This window comes from Tachypleus tridentatus, chromosome 7, assembly GCF_004210375.1.
Source record: "Tachypleus tridentatus isolate NWPU-2018 chromosome 7, ASM421037v1, whole genome shotgun sequence".
Lineage (NCBI taxonomy): Eukaryota > Metazoa > Arthropoda > Merostomata > Xiphosura > Limulidae > Tachypleus > Tachypleus tridentatus.
In genome coordinates, this window is record NC_134831.1 from 129264517 (window position 1) to 129273163 (window position 8647).

Sequence of the window (8647 nt, forward strand, 5' to 3'; positions counted from 1 at the left end):
GAATCCCAAAAGTGGTTGGTGTTGGAATGTCACATGTAACTTGAAGCTCAGGAGCCACGGGTGTTGGGATGTCACATGTAACTGGAAGCTCAGGAGCCACGGGTGTTGGGATGTCACGTGTAACTGGAAGCTCAGGAGCCGCGGGTTTTGGAATGTCACATGTAACTTGAAGCGTGCAGAAGCCATGGGTGTTGGGATGTCACATGGAAATGTAATCATTATTAGAGACAACAAATTTATCTTTGTCAGTTTTCACTGCTCCTCAGGTTTGCTTCTTAAGTATATTTATTTCTCTTCTCTATAACGTACGAGGACAATGAGCTCAAATCACGAAAGTTGTTGTAAACAATTGTTTCAGTGCCTTAACTGTAAGAATGCCAGATAATTAATAAAACTAACCAGTTATCACACGCGTAAGGACCGACGTACCATTAAAAACTGTAATACAGCTGTACTTTTCAAAGTTCCCACATTCAGCAGTGAGTATGGTTGAAATGTTCAAAGTATTTAAAACTTTCTGTTCCTCTGAGAAACACTTAAAAACTAGTAGATACTCGACATTGTTTGTTTGTTTCTCTGTACGTGTGTGTGAAATAGACTTCAGATGTATCGTTGAAAGGTTTGGTTTGTTTTGAATTTCGCCCAAAGCTACTAGAGGGCTATCTATGCTAGCCGTCCCTAATTTAGCAGTGTAAGACTAAAAAGAAGGCAGCAAATCATCACCACCCACCGCAAATTCTTGGGTTACTCTTTTACCAACGAATAGTGGGATTGACCGTCACGTTATAACACCCACACGGCTGACAGGGCAAGCATGCTTGGTGTGACGGGGATTCAAACTCGCGACCCTCAGATTATGAGTCGAGTGCCTTAACCACCTGGCCATGCCGGGCCACATCGTTGAAAGATATTTATTCTTGTGTTACTCTATAATCTTCATTTATATGGAACTAATAGCTTCAATATGTGTTTCTTGGAGATATTTCGTATAAAGGTATAGGATATGGTAAATATATTTACAATTAATATTGTTTTATGTTATCCTGCAAAGAACATAAGTGCGTAAAATTAAATCCTCACTGAAATATGACAAACGAAATATTCAGATTTTCGACGTCTGTAATCTATTGTTTTTGGTTTAACAAGTGCGTGAGGCCGTCACGTTATAATGTAGGTTTACTTGAATTTGAATTTGTTGAGAAAATATTGCATTTGACACGTAAGATTTACCACTCTATTGGTTCACAATTCACGTGCAGTTTTTCTCAATAACAGAGTCTAAACCAATGAAAATTTACTGCATATTATTCCCATCTTTATTATGCGACACCCGTTGTTAGACAGAACAAAAATTAAGTTTTGATTGGATTTAAGCTCGCAAAAAAACACAAATAAAATTTTATGGCCTTATTTTTGCATCGGCAGGAAACACATCTTTTTTTTTTTTTTTCTTACACTGGCAAAAACGATCACATTCAAATCACACCTCATATTAGATTCGTTTCTCTGCCTATTTCTACTTCTTGGAATATTGTTAGTTGAGAAGGACACTAGTTTTCTATAACAAAGTAACTATTTTAAGCTGAAACTTTAAGTTTATACTAGTAGACAGGGACGTAGGTTTTTTACACCCGATGGGGGGAAGGATGATTTTTGCAACCACTTATGTGGACTGTTCAATTTGCAAATTGGTAATCCCTGATTACGTGAACCTGAAAACTGTAAACATGCAGTTACAGAGTAATCTTGTTGCCACGATACTTGCATGTATACTTAGGCCTACTGACTGATACTTAAGAACTATCGCTTAGATTGAAAAGCTTGGAAACACGCCTACATTAAAGATGTACATTTCGGCTACTGAAAAAGCCTACATCTAGGCCTAATTATGTAATTCGATTGGTAATAACACGAGAATCACAAGAATAAACACACAATTGGTAGGTCTGTGATACAATAAAATAATTCAACAGACCAAACTGTAAGGGGGGATGATTGTATACACCATAACCCCCCACCTAAAATGAAGGGGTGGATTATACCACCCATCCCCCCAGGATCTACGTCTCTGCTAGTAGATTTTTTTTATTTCTCTGGCTCCTGTAAAACCAACGTAACAGAAAACTCTTCTGTTCTTTCCAAAAATCATTTTCTCTTCATGTGTCACCCAAGTTGATAAAATCATCAGCAGGGATGGATACAGAGGGGGAATGGGGGATGCATCCCCCCACTGGCCATACCAAAATTGTGTAGGTTAATAGTAAGTCAGAAATATAAAGTACTGATCATCTCAATTAGAATATTTTTGATTAAGTAGACCACTGAGTGGGATTTCCCCAGGAACAAGGAGCTACTGTCTCACCATTACTAAATTAACCTCAGACCTAGTTACTTTATAGTATTTGCTAGATCAACCCACTAGGCCGTTACTTACTTCCTCTCAGAAATGTTTTGGAATAAATGAGAGTACATGGTCATATGTACTGGGGTGTTAAAGAGTTCATGTTAATAAGTTGTGTACGTTATTCGATATACTGCTATAGGCCTAAGTGCTGTATGTTTACTTAATATACTGCTATAGGCCTAGGTGCTGTATGTTTACTCGTAACATGTTATTTAGGAATATATGAAAGTTCATTGTCACATGCACTATGTTGTGTGATTCAGTATAGTGCTGTAAGATTACTTGTAACTTGATATTTTAGGTTAAAATCAATAAATGAGAGCTCATAGTCATATATGTTTCTTTTCTTTGTTTCTAAATTAATTCCATGAGATTTACGCTGCAGTAACAAGGAAAAGTTTACTTGGGGTCGGGTTTAAGTCACTGTTACTTAGTCGATCATACCCCCCACCCTTCCACCACAAAATCCTGTACCCACCCCTGATCATCAGTTCTTCTGTCTTAGTTGGTTAGACTAAAGTCAGATTGTTCCTAAGTGAGCACGTTTTAGGTGTGAAGTTCAAACAAATCAAGAAGGCTAGTAGTACATTCAGACTAAGCTTTAGGCTAATGTTGTTTCATCGATATATGTTCAGCACATATATATATATTATGCCATTATTTAAAAATAATCAATAGTGGCATCACTATGCTTTATTAATAATTACATGACTGTTCAATCTGTCCTGGAATGACCAAGTGGTTAAGGCATTTAACTCCCAATCTGAAGGTCGCAAGTTCGATTCCAAGTTACACCAAACATGTTCGTCATTTCAACCGTGGGGGTATTATAATGTTACGGTCAATTCCACTATTCGTTGGTAAAAGAGTAGTCCAAGAGTTGGCGGTGGGTGTTGATGACTAGTTACCTTCCCTCTAGTCCTATGCTGCTAAGTTAGGGACGGCTAGCGCAGATAGCCCTCTGGTAGCTTTGCGCGAAATTCAAAAGCAACCAAACTGTTCAATCCCGAATTGGTTTGTGTACGTTGTAAACCTACATGTTCTTCTTACGAGTATCCCATCAACCACTCGTCCGGACCCAGGACAAAAATTCCTGGTTATCTTGCCTTTTTCAGTTACATGTGTGGGAGGTAGACCCATCAGATTGAAACCTCATCTTCTTCAGACAACAATGTCGCGTTAAGTCGCATTATCTAGCTGTGGTATCGTTTATCTTAAAAACAGTGCTGCTAACGCGAGTGATAAGAAACAACGGGTTGATTTAACAACATACTGACCGACAAGAACAGAAAAATAAGTAGTAATGTTCTATGGAAGAACAAAAGCATCTTCAGACAAGACGGGAAAATTTTGAAATTAAATAAAGACGACCTCTGCTTTGGATTTTACAAATAAAAATCATTAGTTAGGGAAGAATCAGAATGTTGAAACGCTTAAAATAATCAGATTATTTTCTCTTGTTTGTTTAATTATTTTATTTGTATCTGCAAGTAACGATAGATATAAACTACTTTTCTTAGACTAGATTACTAGAAGCCCCCTAGTGTCACAGTGGCATGTCTGCTGACTTACGACACCAGAAACCGGGTTTTCATTTCCGTTGTGGTTAGTGCACAGGTAGCCTACTGTGTGGCTTTGTGCTCAACTTCAAACAAACACATCAGATGGCTAGACTGTTCTCTACCAAATAAGAAACTTTTTGATCCCAGGTTGAAAACTATGCTATAGTTCGTTATTTTCTTAAACAGATATGAATAAACTTTATATTGAAAATATTTTCGAACCCCAAGTTAGGGATACGTATTATAACATGTCATATTATTTTTGTTGTTATTACAACCTGTTAATACACTTTATAAACTGTAAAGTCATTTCTAGGTCAAGCTGAAAATAAACAAATTATTAGATTACTTCTCTTTCCCTCAAGATAAAAAATAAATCCCGAATTATTTTCTTATTTCTCGACTTCAGATTTAAAACGTTTACAGACTATATTATTTCTTCCTAAGCTAGATTGAAAGACTTTTCCAAATATACAATTATTTCGACTCCAAGCTAACGAAGGTAACGCAGTACATTGATTTCACTTAAATAAAATAAATTCTACCACACTATAGAAACTTTGTCATAACCTAGAATAATTTAACACATCTCGTAAAAATGCCCCGATGATGACCACATAACTGCCTGACGTAACAGTTTCCACTTTAACAATTTCTCCGTGACGATCAGTGAAGACCGTCTTGGCAAACATTCCACAGACCTTCCACCAAATGTGGCCTTTGACTTTCACTAACATTTTCAAGTGGACCAAAAACACAAAAATTCAAAGGAGTTGTATCGAGGTCGAATAGGTTTGATGTCATTCAGGCTTTTCAGTTGTTTTTCTCACGAAAACAGCCTTTGATTTTGAGGTCCGGTTTAGAGCTGACAAAAATTCTTTTTATGAACTTTCTTCAGTATCAGAATCATATCAGTAATAATAGGAAATAATCTCAGTTCTTTTGCAATTTTTTGTATTTGTTTCTTGAGGGGTAGTAGATTTTTCTTTCATAACTGTAGCCTTTAGTTTAAAGACGACAGAGTGAACTGAATTCGATTCAAATGTTTTCAAAACCCACTTCTACCATAAACATTCTGTTGTGAGAGTTCCTCCGTTTCCAAGGCTTCATTTTTATAAATGTCTTTTTGTTTTTTATCTTGAACGAAATATACTAGTGGTAAACACTAATCTTTGTTTGCAGTTGTGTCTAGACGCCACTGTTTTCGTATCTACAAATCATTATTATATATTACGCGTAGCTCTGACTAACTTGATATATTAACAGAAAACGTCTTATTTAAAAATATACTTCAGCAAAAACAGGAATAAACATATAAATGCAGTTTAATTGTGTCTTATCTTATGTTTTTTGTTTTTGTTTTTCTGGCACAAAACATATCTTCTGATTTAGTTAAGGGCCCGGCATGGCCAGGAGGGTTAAGGCTTTCGACTCGTAATCTGAGGGTCGAGGGTTCGAATCCACGTTGCACCAAACATGCTCACCCTTTTGGCCGTGGGGGCGTTATAATCTGACGGTCAATACTACTATTCGTTGGTAAAAGAGTAGCCCAAGAGTTGGCGGTGGGTAGTGATGACTAGCTGCCTTCCCTCCAGTCTTACACTGCTAAATGAGGGACGGTTAGCGCAGATAGCCCTCTTGTAGCTTTGCGCGAAATTCAAAACAAAACAAACAGATATCGTTAAAGCAGAAGAGATATTGAAAGGTTAAAAAACGGCTTAGAAAATACGAACTGTAACTGGGTTTTTGAGTGAGAATTGAACATTTTGGTATTACAAGTGTTGGAAAATTCTAGGTGCTCATTTTGAAACATTTGAATTCGTGCACATTTGATCACACCCGATATGGGCAGATGGTTAAGATGCTTGATTCTAAATCTCAGGGTCGCGGGTTTTGATCCTCGTGTAATTAAATGTATTTTATCTTTCAGCCGTGGGAATGTTATAATATGCCTGTCAATCATTCTGTTCGTTGGTAAAAGAGTAGCCTAAGAGTTGGCGATGGGTTGATGACTAGTTACCTTCCCTATAGTCTTACACTGCTAAATTAGAGATAGCTAGCGCAGACAGTCCTCGTGCAGCTTTGAACAAAATTCTAAACAGATGAACATATTTGATAAAGTTATCTGTATATGTTTTGTTTTTTTTACTTCATTTCTAATTTCCAAGGGCCTGCCATTAGGATGTGTACGATAATGCTATAAGCTATTTTTTATATACTTGCGACTCGACCAGAGGCGGTAATTCTTATAAGTAGTGCTGAATCTTGTTCCTAAACAATCGAATAAATAAGTGCTGATGATATTACTCGAACCCGATTCGAGTCTTTTCTTCCTGGCGTCTTATTCACCAGAATTCCTCATTTCTTACCAGAGTGCACGTGGGGTAAATTTCCAATTAATTATTTGAGAAATAAGTTTTGTACTACATATATTTATGAAATTACCAATGATAGCACCATACAATCCACAAGACTCCAAACAATGTTAAAATGTAGTTCTGAATTTTTTTTTCGCCGCGACTTCATATCAGTTGAGATTGTTAAGTGATTTTCTCATTTATTTATTTAAAATATACTTTTTGTATAAAGTATTCAACAATATAGCATGACAAAACTTGAAAGATTAAGAAATAGTAATAGATGATTTAACATGTAACGTCCTTGAATTTGTTTTTCTAAGTTTGAAGCTACAAATTCGGTAACAAAAATATATATTTCAAACTCTCTAGTTCTGCAACTTGAACAAAGTGTGGTGTACCTGTGAGTTAAAAAATGTTTGAAACCGAGACAAGAAAAAGTAAGGCAATCCAGAATCAGTTCCAATAGTAGATTTGCCATAACTGACATTCTTTTTGTCTTTTAGCAGTTTCCAAAGTTTAATTTATACCGCCGTCATACTAATGAATTTGCATGTGCTAAACGATGTAAATCGTCTGTTACGTTCTAGTCGGTAGGTTTAAAGTATCGAATACATCTTCGTCTGTAGGCTTGAAGTATCGAATATGTCTTAGTCGGTAGGCTTTAAAGCATCAGGTACATTTTAGTTGGTGTACTTAAAAGTGTCATATATATCTTAGATTGTGTACTTAAAGCGTCAGTTACTTCTTAGTTCGTGTATTTAAAGCATCTGGTGCATCCTACTGTAGGCGGGCAAATTAAAGCGTCGGTTTCGCTCTTGTCGATGTACTTTTATTACACGCAAAGTGAAATATTGTCATTATATTAATGAGAGAATTCTGGTTTAACTCTTTCTAAATAATAAAAGAAAAGTGGCAGTAAATACTAGAGCATTTTTTTCTCATTAGTGATGCACAAAGATTCTTGACAAGCTTGTACATTAGTCCAGTGTGCAGCGATACAGTCAATCAATCAATACCTATCATAGGTATTTGGTTTACGTATAAATTTAGATCACCCCAACAGATACACCATAATTATATTAAAGGTATTTAGTTTTTGTTTTTTAACTGCTCTCCCAATTCGTAATTTTTAAAACATCAGCAGCATCTCGTTTTGTCCTATTGGCTGAACGACCCACATGACACGAATGGCCTTCTTTAAATTAAAAAAAAAAAAAAGAATAATTCGTGAACGTATTACAAACGTGAACTTGGAAGATAACGATTCGAGAGTGGCCTTCCATATACAAACGTATTACTATTAGTGACGTTAGTAATCCAGTTTACTAGCTTAATTTCGATCTTCCCTTTTACTGAATGATGCTGTTGTAGGTAAGAACTTAAAATATAAATGTTTAATTCACTCAAGCGTTATTGGTATTGTATCTGGTATCATGGACGGCCGCGAACCTATTACACGTGGGAACAAGGTACTCATCACAGAGAACACGCCATTTATTCGTTGACTTAAACTTTTATTATTCTTTGGCTGCTTATGGCTTATTTATTTTCACCCAATTCTGTCATTTATATATAAATTCTAATATTTGTAATACATTCTTAAAATGAGTAATTCAACACAATTTTTTTCTGAAATTTTACGGAAGAGAAGCAGATGCTTTCTTTTAAAACAATTTTTCGCAAAACCTACGCAGTTCAATATAAAAGTTATAAATGTTGAATACAATTACTTTTAAACTCAAATGACTGGAAAAATTAATAATTTTATAGGCGATGATTTTGAATAATTTATGTGTTAGTATTAATGTTGGCTAGAGGGACTTTTAGCATCACGTGACGAACCCTTGGCTTGACATCTGAGGTTTTAGGGGTTTAGGAAACCATATAAGCGATCTAAAATATTACTGACTCCATGGAGTTATCGATTGATTAGTCAGTGTGTCAGAGTAGATTGAAAACTGAGTTTATGCTTCGACAAAAAAAGTAAAATATGAAAATGTGTTGTACGTATGAGAGAAAATTAGCAAAAAGAAAATGTTGTATTAACACCTCTTGTATTAGTGTGACCGTAGGTGTATCGCAATACCAGTTATCAGCGAACATTAGTTAAGACTGCTTATAGTCAATAAAATAACACGCTTTCGTATTTCATAAGTTGACTGAATTGTACAGTTATTCTTAAAAAGACCCCTCTCTCCTTCACACAAACTACTACTGGTAGAGTATGATTCTATACCATTTGAATGAGGTAATGCCTAAGGACATGTTTGATTTTAAAGGTTGCAAACATTTTTTTCTGTTAGGATTAAAATACTTTTATT